Source organism: Carassius auratus, chromosome 29, assembly GCF_003368295.1.
Source record: "Carassius auratus strain Wakin chromosome 29, ASM336829v1, whole genome shotgun sequence".
Taxonomy (NCBI): domain Eukaryota; kingdom Metazoa; phylum Chordata; class Actinopteri; order Cypriniformes; family Cyprinidae; genus Carassius; species Carassius auratus.
Window position 1 is genome coordinate 21,455,378 of NC_039271.1, and position 14,109 is coordinate 21,469,486.

The window sequence follows — 14,109 nt, forward strand, 5'->3', positions numbered from 1 at the left end:
TAAAGCCATTTCTCGCAGTTCCTTTGTTTTTTCGGGAACAGCATTTGACGAGTATGGAGGTGAGCTGATAAGGGGCTGGACCAAGCTTGTGCTGCTGTGAGTCCTATCATGAGAGGACGTGATTGCTGTGGAACCGAGCTGTGTGTTTGTCCAATACGAGAAGGCGCTGCTAATTGCATTTGCTGAGATGTTGTTTGCCTCCGTCTGAAGATAACTGAGGTACTGTAAAATGAAGCTGATTTCTGAATGAGTGACTTGTGATGCTATTGTTTTGAGAAAATTCTTCACATGCTGTTTTTGACACGTTACTGCTGCTGGGTGGATGTGGACGGCATTGCAGACTCCATGATGCTCTTTTGGCAGTACTGAATTTCCTGTTTGAGTGTTAAACCAGTAATCTGGGACTTAGCATTATGTTTAACTTTTCTCTAAAAGAGTTTTTATATTGATACTTGAATAGACTTTATGAACTGAAAACAGTGCTTGCTTTTGAACAAAACTACATCTGGGTTTTTTTTTTTTTTTTTTGTGCATTGATGCAAGATTTTCCTGTTTACGAGAAGCATTCACATGGTCAGCGATTTAGATTTAGATTTTTGATTTTTCTCAGAAATTTACTTTCTTGTTTTTCCTTCTTAAAAGGAAAATACTTGATATTAACAGATTTCCATTGATTGACTGATTACCCTGCCATATAAGGATGCCCCAACATCAGCCCAGTTCTTTGGTGAGGTAAAAGACTGATATTGAGTTTATACCCGGGTATGTTGATTGTCATTTTAAAAATACTGTGAAGTGAGATGTAAAAATTTAATAAGAACTGTTTGTTTAACTGAACATCATCAGAACTTTTTGGGAGATCAGAGTTTTTTATTTCTGAATGTTTTGTGGGATTACAGCAGTAAACAAAGAGACTTTGAACACAAGTTTGATATAAGTAAAATCTGTTTCTGTTTTTCATACACTTTCATCGGTCACTTCACAAAGGAAGAGGTTGTGTTTTTTTATTTTCTGTTATTTTTGTTTATTTTGTGTTTACCAAACACTGTCTTGGAGTAGGTGCATTCCTCTTGTCTTGTGTGCTGATAGAAAGGAAGAGGGGTTAATTAACACATAATACTCTGGGTAGCTATCGTGTACATGATTAAATTCCAGAGCCTCAATCCTCATCAGTTGCTGCTACGACAGAGAGATGCATACTCATCAAGGCAGATAAAAACATACTTAAATAAATAAGTAAAGGATTCAAATGTACTAGGGTTTGGAGACCTAGCTCTTGCAAATTCCCTAGTCCAAGATACATTGTAGCAGAAGTTAAACTCACCCCTATATTGTAGTGACATTTTCCGCTACATTAATTTGGCGTCACGAACAGGATCATACTTGGCCTGATCTTTGCTTTTTGTAGTATTCTGTCCCAGGTCTGTGAGCAAGAAGAAAAATGGCGGAACTGGAGGAGCTGAAGAAGGAGTTTGCTGGTATGCAGAGGAGGTTAGTGGAACAAGCTGGAGCTCTGGATCATGCCGGAATGGAACAGCGGGAAGCTCTGTCATTGGCAAGGGCTGTAATGGAGCAGCAGACATCCACTCGTGCACCACCAGCAACATTGGTTTCATCGATGGCGTATTACTAGGCCTAATTTGTTTTGAAAGCTTAATACATTCATAATAATTCAAATTATATTACAAATATCAAGATACTGGTAACAAAAATAAACACGTAAATATAATACATACATTTTTTCGAGCTCAGATAAGATTACAAAGGTCATAGGGCACCCTAACTAGCTCACTCCCTCTTCCAGCTCGTCAGTTTCCTCTGCATTGGATTATGGGAAATAGTGCTTCAGTGAGTGCATATTGTTTGTACACTTGAAATCAGAGAGGATTGTGAGTAAAAAGTAGTGAAGGGATGTAGGGAATGAATGTAGGGAAATCAGAATTTGGACAGTACACCGGAAATAGTCCTCTATATATGGGATAGGGAGCGGTTTTGGACACAGCTGTAATAATACAACATAGAAAAAGTAGTCAAAACACATCTAACAGAACACAAATTGTTAATTTTGTTCCAAAATAAAGTTGCCTATTTTTTTATTAACAAAAAATGTCAATATGCATATTCTTTAAACAGAAGATCCAATATTTATAATGAACTGGCACCTCAAAAAATGGTGCATACGAGCCTTAACTACAGCAAATGTCATTATGTCCTCCATACCCCAAGAACATCTCAGTTATATTATGTATGTAACCATCAATCCTTGAAAGAGGGAAGAAGTTACGGCTATGATGTTAGGGGTCTCCCTAAGATATCTGCTAGAGAGGAGGCAACATTTTGAGTGGAGTGAGCTCACACTCCCAAGGGGCATGGCTCACCTTGTGATTTGCCTCCTACAAGGGCAGTGCTTGCAGGTTCACTACCTGGTCCCTACCTGGTAAATTTTTGGTACATAATCAGGCTGGGGTCTCAGGGTACCATGAGAGTCAGCTGGCCCAAATTCAAGGCAAAAATCAGTGACTGAAAATGCCTGCAGGTTCACAATCCTCTTGATAGAAGTAAGCGCACCCAGGAGCACGGCCTTAAATGACAAAAGCTTGAGCTCAACTGCAGGGGTGTAGCCATCTTTTCAGAAGTGAGGGGGACAGAAATTATATATATATATATATATATATATATATATATATATATATATATATATATATATATATATATATATATATATATATATATATATATACATACACACACACACACACACACACACATTTCAATATAATATAAAACATTACAATGGAGCATTTCTGTAATCTATAGCCAACCAGTCAACAGTTTTTGAACAGTAAGATTTGTAATGTTTTTAAAAAAGTCTCTTCTGCTCACCAAGCCTGCATTTATTTAATCCAAAGTATCATTCAAAAATATATATATTTTATAGATTTTAAAGAAATTATAGATATGAATACTTTTATTTAGCAAGCTTTAAAATCTCAATAAATAACATTTTGAAGTATATTCAAATAGAAAACAGATATTTTAAATAGTCTAGTAAACATATTTCAGTTTACTGTTTTGCTGTACTTTGGATCAAATAAATGCAGGCTTGGTGAACAGAAGAGACTTGACTGGTAGTGGATACTATCGGCGACTTTAATTATTCTATAACTGCTTGACAATAACAAATATATATTTTTTAAATATACTACAAACACTTATTTATCACGTAAGAAGGCTGGATAGTTTCAATACTGTAATAACTCTATGTCAATTAGCACTGTTTTGTTGATATACCGTTTATCACCTGCTGGAGATGTTTTGAAAAACCATCTATTGTCGCAATCGTATATTAATGTCTTCATGTTTCCAAAAGCTTAAGTTCTTCTGTCAAAACAACTGTTTCCAAACAACGCTAGCTGGACGCTGTTGCCCATATTAGGAGTTTCCTGATATGACTTTCTGTGCAAGACTTTCTGTTTCATCGAGGATGGATGAAACACACACTGCAGGAGTGTTTAGCGCTTCTGGGTCCGAGGTCCGAATAAAATATCAGGTCATGCGCAGACTTTTCTGTCTCTTTGAGTTTAAATCTATATTTATTCACACCAGCTCTTGAAAACATCTATGGGAACACATTTGACTGAAAAAATGCGGGGGACGAATTTCCATGATATTAAAAGTGTGTGTGTGGGGGGGGGGGGGGGGGTGTCCCCCGCATAATCTACACCCCTGCTCAACTGGGGGGAATATGGAATATATACTGTAAACAGTATATTGTAAATCTCCAGTGATAATTTAACACTGATTAGTGATTATACAACCCACACAACAGAGTATTAAAGTAACCACAGGACGGTGACATGGAGGTTGCACATGTGGACTGACCTAGGACAGTACTACATATGGAAGAACCACTGCGGTAGTTCCTAAACAGAGATGGAACAACTAACAATGCAATGTCAGACAGAAGAAATTCTGTCAAGGGAAAGACAGGTTTTCTAAAAGGGATGAATGGACCATGGAAAAAAAATCATACAGGATTACTCGAAGGCGATCTCATGTACAGTATTGTTCAAAATAATAGCAGTACAATGTGACTAACCAGAATAATCAAGGTTTTTCGTATATTTTTTTATTGCTACGTGGCAAACAAGTTACCAGTAGGTTCAGTAGATTCTCAGAAAACAAATGAGACCCAGCATTCATGATATGCACGCTCTTAAGGCTGTGCAATTGGGCAATTAGTTGAATTAGTTGAAAGGGATGTGTTCAAAAAAATAGCAGTGTGGCATTCAATCACTGAGGTCATCAATTTTGTGAAGAAACAGGTGTGAATCAGGTGGCCCCTATTTAAGGATGAAGCCAACACTTGTTGAACATGCATTTGAAAGCTGAGGAAAATGGGTCGTTCAAGACATTGTTCAGAAGAACAGCGTACTTTGATTAAAAAGTTGATTAGAGAGGGGAAAACCTATAAAGAGGTGCAAAAAATGATAGGGTGTTCAGCTAAAATGATCTCCAATGCCTTAAAATGGAGAGCAAAACCAGAGAGACATGGAAGAAAACGGAAGACAACCATCAAAATGGATAGAAGAATAACCAGAATGGCAAAGGCTCAGCCAATGATCACCTCCAGGATGATCAAAGACAGTCTGGAGTTACCTGTAAGTACTGTGACAGTTAGAAGACGTCTGTGTGAAGCTAATCTATTTTCAAGAATCCCCCGCAAAGTCCCTCTGTTAAAAAAAAGGCATGTGCAGAAGAGGTTACAATTTGCCAAAGAACACATCAACTGGCCTAAAGAGAAATGGAGGAACATTTTGTGGACTGATGAGAGTAAAATTGTTCTTTTTGGGTCCAAGGGCCACAGGCAGTTTGTGAGACGACCCCCAAACTCTGAATTCAAGCCACAGTACACAGTGAAGACAGTGAAGCATGGAGGTGCAAGCATCATGATATGGGCATGTTTCTCCTACTATGGTGTTGGGCCTATTTATCGCATACCAGGGATCATGGATCAGTTTGCATATGTTAAAATACTTGAAGAGGTCATGTTGCCCTATGCTGAAGAGGACATGCCCTTGAAATGGTTGTTTCAACAAGACAATGACCCAAAACACACTAGTAAACGGGCAAAGTCTTGGTTCCAAACCAACAAAATTAATGTTATGGAGTGGCCAGCCCAATCTCCAGACCTTAATCCAATTGAGAACTTGTGGGGTAATATCAAAAATGCTGTTTCTGAAGCAAAACCAAGAAATGTGAATGAATTGTGGAATGTTGTTAAAGAATCATGGAGTGGAATAACAGCTGAGAGGTGCCACAAGTTGGTTGACTCCATGCCACACAGATGTCAAGCAGTTTTAAAAAACTGTGGTCATACAACTAAATATTAGTTTAGTGATTCACAGGATTGCTAAATCCCAGAAAAAAAAATGTTTGTACAAAATAGTTTTGAGTTTGTACAGTCAAAGGTAGACACTGCTATTTTTTTTGAACACACCCCTTTCAACTAATTGCCCAATTGCACAGCCTTAAGAGCGTGCATATCATGAATGCTGGGTCTCGTTTGTTTTCTGACAATCTACTGAACCTACTGGTAACTTGTTTGCCACGTAGCAATAAAAAATATACTAAAAACCTTGATTATTCTGGTTAGTCACATTGTACTGCTATTATTTTGAACAATACTGTATTCAGCAAATAACCCAGTACAAGAACTCACTAGATTAGCATGCAACATGAGTACTGAACCTAGTGTCACCTTGATTGACGCAGGGTACTGGAGGAACTTCAGCACCTGGGGAACTTTTTTGAAATTTGAAATTTTTGAAATTAGAATTTTGGCCAAAACATAGTAGTTAAGTCTCCATTGTTTGCATATTTCTGAAGCATACCAGAAGTAGTAGGTCATCTGGGTACTTTTTGCCTATTCTTTGCATAATGTTTTCCCCTGCTAGCCTATATAGTAGGGAAGCATGTGATTTCGGGTACAGCCAATCACTTGCTTCATTCTTGAAAGATTCAGCCATTTGAACAAATCGATTGAATGAATGAATAATTCAGTGATAGAAAACAATGACTTGCTGCAACCTACTGGTGGTTTTAGTTTCATTTTTTAATATATAGTTTCAGTTAAATAATTTAATAATTCTAGATTAATTACTATATTCATAAACAAATATTGTTTAATGTATAATATTGAATACATTTAAATGCATTTATGCCACCACTGAACCTCAACAGTTTGTAATAAATGCCACTTTTGTGTTCTTCGGTGCACCTCTGTGGTGAAACGTTTAATTGTTGATACTGATTTAAATTTTATTGGTAATTTACTTTCCAGTTGTATCTAATTCTAACTAAATATATTGTTTCATTTTATAAAAGAAATATACATGTATGAATTTGACATGAAATATTGAATCAACTGAATCATTAGATGAAACAATTGATTCTTATTTTTAAAAAGTCCTGTTTCTCCATCACTACTCGCCACTTAACAAATTCGTGTTCATGAAGAACTGACTGTCAGATGCGCTTTACTAACAAAAAAACCACAATAACAATAATTCGTTTTACAATAACATATACAATATACAAACACACACACACTTTGCTGACAAACTGCCTGGGAGCTCCTCAGTGGTGAAACTCCTCCTCCTTCAGTCAGTGGTGAACCAGGTGGAACAAATCTTCCAGGTAATCTGAGCGTGCCAGTACCTGGCTCTGTTGTTGCCTTTAGACCGCAGTCAAAGGAGCATTTAAAGCACCACAAGACCAAGGAAACCATCTTTGAGACTGTGACTGGAGCACTGATGGCAGGAAATGACAATAGCTCTGGTAGTGAACCGGAAATGGAAAATGAATCGTGTAGCTGGAGAACAGGAGGGAATGAATGGTGGAAAGTAGTAAATTGGAAAAGAAAAAAAACTAATTAAAAAAAAATTATTGGAAAAAAGGGACAATGTAAAAAGAGGAAAGCAGTTTCAGATCAGTGGACGGATCAGTGTAGTGATGCTATACATAATAGGAATACATAATAGGAATAAAGCATTTAGAAAAATTTTAAAGTCTAATTTATTTGAAGATTTTATTTAATATAGCTGAAGTAAGAAGAATAGTAAGAGGAGCTAAAAAGAAGTACTGGAGAGATTGGTGTACTACAATAGGAGATGATATTGAAGTGAGTGAAGTATGGGGATCAATTAGGAAAATGGGTTTCCTGTTTTAAAAAATGATGAAGGAAGAATAGCCGTGACAGATAATGAAAAAGCTGAAACGTTGGCTAAAGTTTTTGTTAAAGTCCATAATGATGATAATGTATCAGAGGATATTAAAAAGAGTAGAAATCAGAACAAAAATAAATATCCAGATATAACGAAGAAAAGAAGTCCTTCTGGTGATGCTTTAGATGCAGAGTTTACTATGTATGAATTAAAGATGGCACTAGGGGGAGTTAAACATTCATTTCCTGATATATGTTATGTAATGATCCAACATTTATCAGATCTTTAAATATTATTTTAAATCTTTTCAATAAGGTATGGAATGCAGGGAAGATTCCTTCTTCATGGAAGCATGGGATAATTGTACCAGTTGGCAAACCTGGAAAGGATAAATCTAATCCAATTAATTATAGGCCAATTGCTTTAACTTCTTATTTATGTAAACTGATGGAAACAATTATCATATGTAGGCTAAATTATATATGGGAAATAAAAGGTCTTATATCACCATATCAGAGTGGATTTAGGGCAGGTCGGAATACTATGGACGCTTTTTTAAGTTTAGAAGGCGATGTTAGGAAAGCTCAGGCAAATAAAGAAGTTTTGGTGGGGTTTTTATTTGATATTGAGAAAGCATATGATATGCTTTGGAAAGAGGGACTTTTAATTAAACTTAATGCATGGGAATTGGAGGAAAGCTATACAACTGGATTATGGATTTCCTTTTAGAAAGAACAATACAAGTTAATGATAGGAGTCGAGTATTCTAAGACTTACACAATAGATAATGGAACTCCACAAGGAAGTGTTTGTAGCCCAGTATTTTTTAATATTATGATCAATTATATTTTTAGTAATTTTAAGGGTGATATTGGAAGGGCATTATTTGCAGAAGACGGGGCAATATGGAAAAGAGGACGTAATATTGCATGTGTGTCCCAAAGATTACAAAAAGCTGTAGATAAAGTGGAGGTATGGGCAAATAATTGGAGTTTTAGATTATCTGTGGCTAAAACTCAAGTTATGTTTAACAAAAGGGAAAAAAGTATTTTCAGATGTTTATCTGGGATAGAATGGGGAGCTTGTAGATTGTCTTTGAAAATAATTTATTGTACATTAATCAGACCAAGTTTAGATTATGGAAGCATTTATTATGGATTTGCAACTGAAAGTACTCTGAAAAAGATTGAAACAATGCAGAGTCAAGCTTTAAGAATATGTTGCGGAGCGTTTAAAACATCACCCATTGCTGCCATGCAGGTAGAAGTTGGGGAAGCTCCTTTACACCTTCGTAGATATACAATGAGAATGGATTATTGGATTAATTTAATTGAAGAATGCTGGGAGCATGGAAATAAAAATATTAAAAGCTTTGGGTGGATTGCTGCAAAGGGAAGCAGGAGTAGTTGGTATTGCTGATTGTGATGTTAGTCCAACTGTGATAGTATCCAGAATTCCACCATGTTTTTTCCTATGCCTATTGTAGATTTTCAGATACAAATAAAAATGAAAAATGAGAAAGCTACCCCTAAGAACATTATTGTCCAGCAGTAGATCAGATTTATTCATCATGGTTAAATATATACACTGATGGTTCTAAAGAACCTATCTCTGGTAGAACTGCTGCTGCAGTATACATTCTACAATTTCATATTAGCATTAGGAAAAGAATAACTGATCACGTATCCGTCTATGCAACTGAATTAATTGCTATGATGGTAGCCCTTCAGTGGGTAGAGTCTTGCAAGTGGATTAAAATCATCAAGGCAAGACATTACATATGAGATTCTTGCAAGTTTGTTAAGAGTAAGTAAAGTAAGCTTGATAAAATGTTTGTGGGTTCCTGCTCATGTGGGAGTGGAGGCTAATGAAGTGGTTGATTAGCTTGCTAAGCAAGCGCCTAAACATACAGAAATTTATAAACAATAATTTCAGATTAAATATTAACTGTTTTACTCATTTTCGCAAATGATATAGTTTCCAATCAAAGCCTCAGTGGAAATGTAGTGCACCTCCACAACAGTGAATCTTTACTGAATGATAACATGGTTCTAAATTAATCAAGTGAGTCAGTATACACACTCACCTCACGCAGCAAACGAATCACTTTCCTCAGCGAACAAATCACTTTCCTCACGCAGCAAACGACTCACTTTCCTCAGCGAACGACTCACTTTCCTCACGCAGCGAACGACTCGCTTTCCTCACGCAGCGAACGACTCGCTTTCCTCACGCAGCGAACGACTCGCTTTCCTCACGCAGCGAACGACTCACTTTCCTCACGCAGCAAACGACTCACTTTCCTCAGCGAACAACTCACTTTCCTCACGCAGCGAACGACTCGCTTTCCTCACGCAGCGAACGACTCGCTTTCCTCACGCAGCGAACAACTCACTTTACTCACTCAGCGAACGACTCACTTTCCTCAGCGAATGAATCACTTTCCTCACGCAGCGAACAACTCACTTTCCTCACGCAGCGAACGACTCGCTTTCCTCACGCAGCGAACGACTCGCTTTCCTCACGCAGCGAACAACTCACTTTACTCACTCAGCGAACGACTCACTTTCCTCAGCGAATGAATCACTTTCCTCACGCAGCGAATGACTCACTTTCCTCACGCAGCGAACGACTCGCTTTCCTCACGCAGCGAACGACTCACTTTCCTCACGCAGCAAACGACTCACTTTCCTCAGCGAACAACTCACTTTCCTCACGCAGCGAACGACTCGCTTTCCTCACGCAGCGAACGACTCGCTTTCCTCACGCAGCGAACAACTCACTTTACTCACTCAGCGAACGACTCACTTTCCTCAGCGAATGAATCACTTTCCTCATGCAGCGAACGACTCGCTTTCCTCACGCAGCGAACGACTCGCTTTCCTCACGCAGCGAACGACTCGCTTTCCTCACGCAGCGAACAACTCACTTTACTCACTCAGCGAACGACTCACTTTCCTCAGCGAATGAATCACTTTCCTCACGCAGCGAACGACTCACTTTCCTCACGCAGCGAACAACTCGCTTTCCTCACGCAGCGAACAACTCACTTTACTCACTCAGCGAACAACTCACTTTCCTCAGCGAATGAATCACTTTCCTCACGCAGCGAACGACTCACTTTCCTCAGTGAAGGAAATCAATTTCTTCACGCAGCGAACGACTCACGCAGCGAACGACTCACTTTCCTCACGCAGCGAACATCTCACTTTCCTCACGCAGCGAACGACTCACTTTCCTCAGTGAACGAATCACTTTCCTCACACAGTGAATGACTCACGAAGTGAACGACTCCCTTTCCTCAGCGAATGACTCACGCAGCGAACGACTCCCTTTCCTCAGCGAATGACTCACGCAGCGAACGACTCCCTTTCCTCAGCGAATGACTCATGCAGCGAACGACTCACTTTCCTCACGTAGCTAGAGACCCACTTTCCGCAGCCGGAGACTCACTTTCCTCACACAGCAGACTGACTCTCTCTTCATGTAGGGACCGAATATTATAATTAATTCAATTCAAGTTTATTTATATAGTGCTTTTTACAATACAAATCGTTACGAAGCAACTTTACAGAAAATTATGTTTCTACAATATTTAGTAATGGCTTATATGACAGTGGTGACTGTCAGTTTGTGCACGTATGACAGGATTTTTCAGACAATAAACATTATTAATATTATTAATAATTAATAATAATTATATGATGCAGTCACACTTGTAGCAATAATTGTTAGTTCTGTTGTTGATTCAGGGTTAGCATCATCTGGGGTCCTCTGAGGGTCAGCATCATCTTCTCAGGTGTTCTGGATCCAGACTGGAGCTTGTGTAAATCCTAGTTACCTAGTTATAATTAAAGTGACTTTTATATTACATCCAAACGAATATTTAGATATAATATTTAAATATTCAAAAATGTGTACATTTCAATAAAATGAAATAATTGCCTATTGCAAATTTATGAATGCATGGATAACTTTTTTTTCTGCAGTCACTAGGCTATGTGTACTGAGACATTTAAATCACAACAGATAATCCAGAGCCTCATCACATTCCAGCTGAACTACCAGAGCCTCGTCACATCTCATCTGAATTTCCAGAGTCTAGTCTCGTCCTATCTGTTGCTCCCCCAATGTTCTCTCAGCCTGTTGTGTTGCTGTCAAGGAGACTGTTACTGCTGTGGAACCTCCAGAGGTGGCGGAAACTGCTGCAGAACCTTCCAAGATGTCAGTAGTATCCGTCCTTGAACTCTCCTCTTGTCCTGTCACAGCAATGGAGCCCATCTATGAACTCATTGCCTGTCCTGTTATGGCCACGGAGGCCGCTCAGGAACTCACTGCTTGTCCTGTCACAGCTACAGCAGCCATCCACGAACTTATCGCCTATCCTGTCGTGAAGCTGAAGAAGTCTCATATGGAGCAACCCAAATAGTATGGCTGGTGCTGTGAATGCCATATGCCCCAGGAGCCTCTGAAACAATTTCAGTGGAACCGCTCTCTTGCCCTCAAATTGTCTGAGGCAATTCAACAGTGACTACACATGCTCTTTCGTACAGAGAAAAAATAATCCTCTGCACAGGGGAGAGTTTGCTCTTTTCCAAGTTGGCCCTGAAGACCCAGATGAGCGAGGTATCTGAGCACCAGATCCCTGTACTTGCACAACCAAGTATACAATCGTGCTTTTAAAATCCACAGTAATCTCCCAAAATGGTCCCATCATTGCATTGCGTTGAAACGCTCAAATGCACTGACTTTTCAGCATTATATAAATAGTCATGCTATTAAATTTTATTTTCAAATTCAAAATGCTACTACATCAACATTTGACGCAATTCATCAATCAGACAATAGGAGGCCAGTACGCCATACTAGGTCAGTATCACAGGCACTCATACCAGTCCCTTCATACAAAAATAACTATGGTCAGAAATCCTTTTTTTATACATACACAAAAATTTGGAATGATATTCCACATCACATAAGAAAAATACCATCTGTTACAGGTTTCAAAAAGGCATACAAACTGTTTTTACTGAACAGTTACACTTGTGTTCATTAATTGTTTTTATATTGTCCTAGTTTTGCTTGTATTGTTGTTTTTTAGTTCTCTGTATTTGTTTAGCTTATGTTTAAAAGTGTTGTTTTTCTTTTCTTTTTATGTTGTAAATTGTGTTTTGTTCTATGTTCTGCAGAACAGGAACCTGCTGGAAACCAGTTTTTAAACTGAGTCAGGCCCGTTTAAATTGTATCTCAATGTTACTTTTTAACCTTTCCTGTATAATAAATGAAATAAAAAAAATAAAAAAAAATGCTCGAGAGTGAACTAGAATCAGACAGTCTTCGAGATAGTTGAGGATATGGACACCTTGTTCCCAGAGAGGAGCCAGGGTTCCCTCCGCGACCTTCGTAAAGACTGAAGTAAAGGGGGGAATTTTATTTGCTGCTCTCCCAGTTTAAATGGGAGATTGTCCCCAGAAGCTGCTGCTGTTACCTGACTCTTTCATGGAGCTCATGAAAAGTATGGGTAACTTAGAACAGAGCCATACCGCCAATGTAACTTTAACAATCATGCAAATAATCATGCAAAGCTATACAAAATTTTGACTAAAGAATTGTCTATGGTATTTTTGACTCAAGTGGTCCTGACTGAATTGATTTTCAATTTATTATACTTTAAATTATCATTTATTTTTGATGCAAAGCTGAATTTTTAGGATAATTATCACACAATCCTTTAGAAATCATTCTAATGATGATTCATTATCAAAGTTGGAAACAGTTCTGCTTAATATGTTTTCAGAAAATGTGATACTTTTTTAGGATACTTTGAGGAATAAAAAGTAAAACAAAACAAAAAAACATAACTGCTGCTGCTTTTTTTTTTAAATAAAAATATTTTGTAACAACAATATACACTACTGGACAGTAATTTTTTTTCTTTTTTAAATAAAATCAATACTTTTATTCAGCAAGGATATGTTAAATTGATAAAAAGTGATAGTAAATAAGATTTATATTATTAGATTTTTTTTCTTTTTAATCTTTTATTCATCAAATATATTAGACAGCAGAACTGTTTGCAACACTAAAAAAAAAACAGAATATTAGAATGATTTCTAAATGATCATGTGATAGACTGGATGTCACATGTGACACTGAAGAATGGAGTAATGATGCCATTTTTATTTTTATTTAATCACTAATATAATAAAAATAAATAAAAAACACCCTGCAAAAATTAACCCTTCCTATTATGGCCTCATTAACATCAACAAGGACGGACACCTGAAAGCTGTGAAACAGGTTTATTACCCGTGTTAAGGGAACAGGTGGAACCAATATACCCTGCTGAAAGTTACAAACCATTTTTCTTTAATAGGTGATGTGGGGAAGGGTGCAGAACCTAAATCTATTGTTTTGCCCTTTTAGTGGTAGAGACAGAGGATGGTGAAGCAACTCCAGTTAAAACACGGGCTCTGAGATCTTACACCCGTGATTCCTGCACGTCCAAGCGGGCCCCACATCTGCTTCCAGTACAATGCATTATATGCAAACATGAGAAGTACAAGGTTCAGTCACACAGCAGGAAAAGGGTAAAATAAAATCTAACACAGTGTGAAGCACTCCATGCCGGGAAATTGCTACTCGCCGCTGAAGAAAAAAGGGACGAGTCTCTCCTTCTCCATATCCAAGACAGGGACTTGGTGGCTAGTGAAGCACGGTATCACTTCACATGCTATCGAGATTATACCCGGTATCTGACCACACACAAAATTGAGAGAACAGAAACAAACATATATGAAAATGGATACAAGCACTTCTGCAAAACAGTCATTGAGGAGAGGCTGTTAAAACAACGCAAAGTACTTCGACTGTCAAAGCTAAT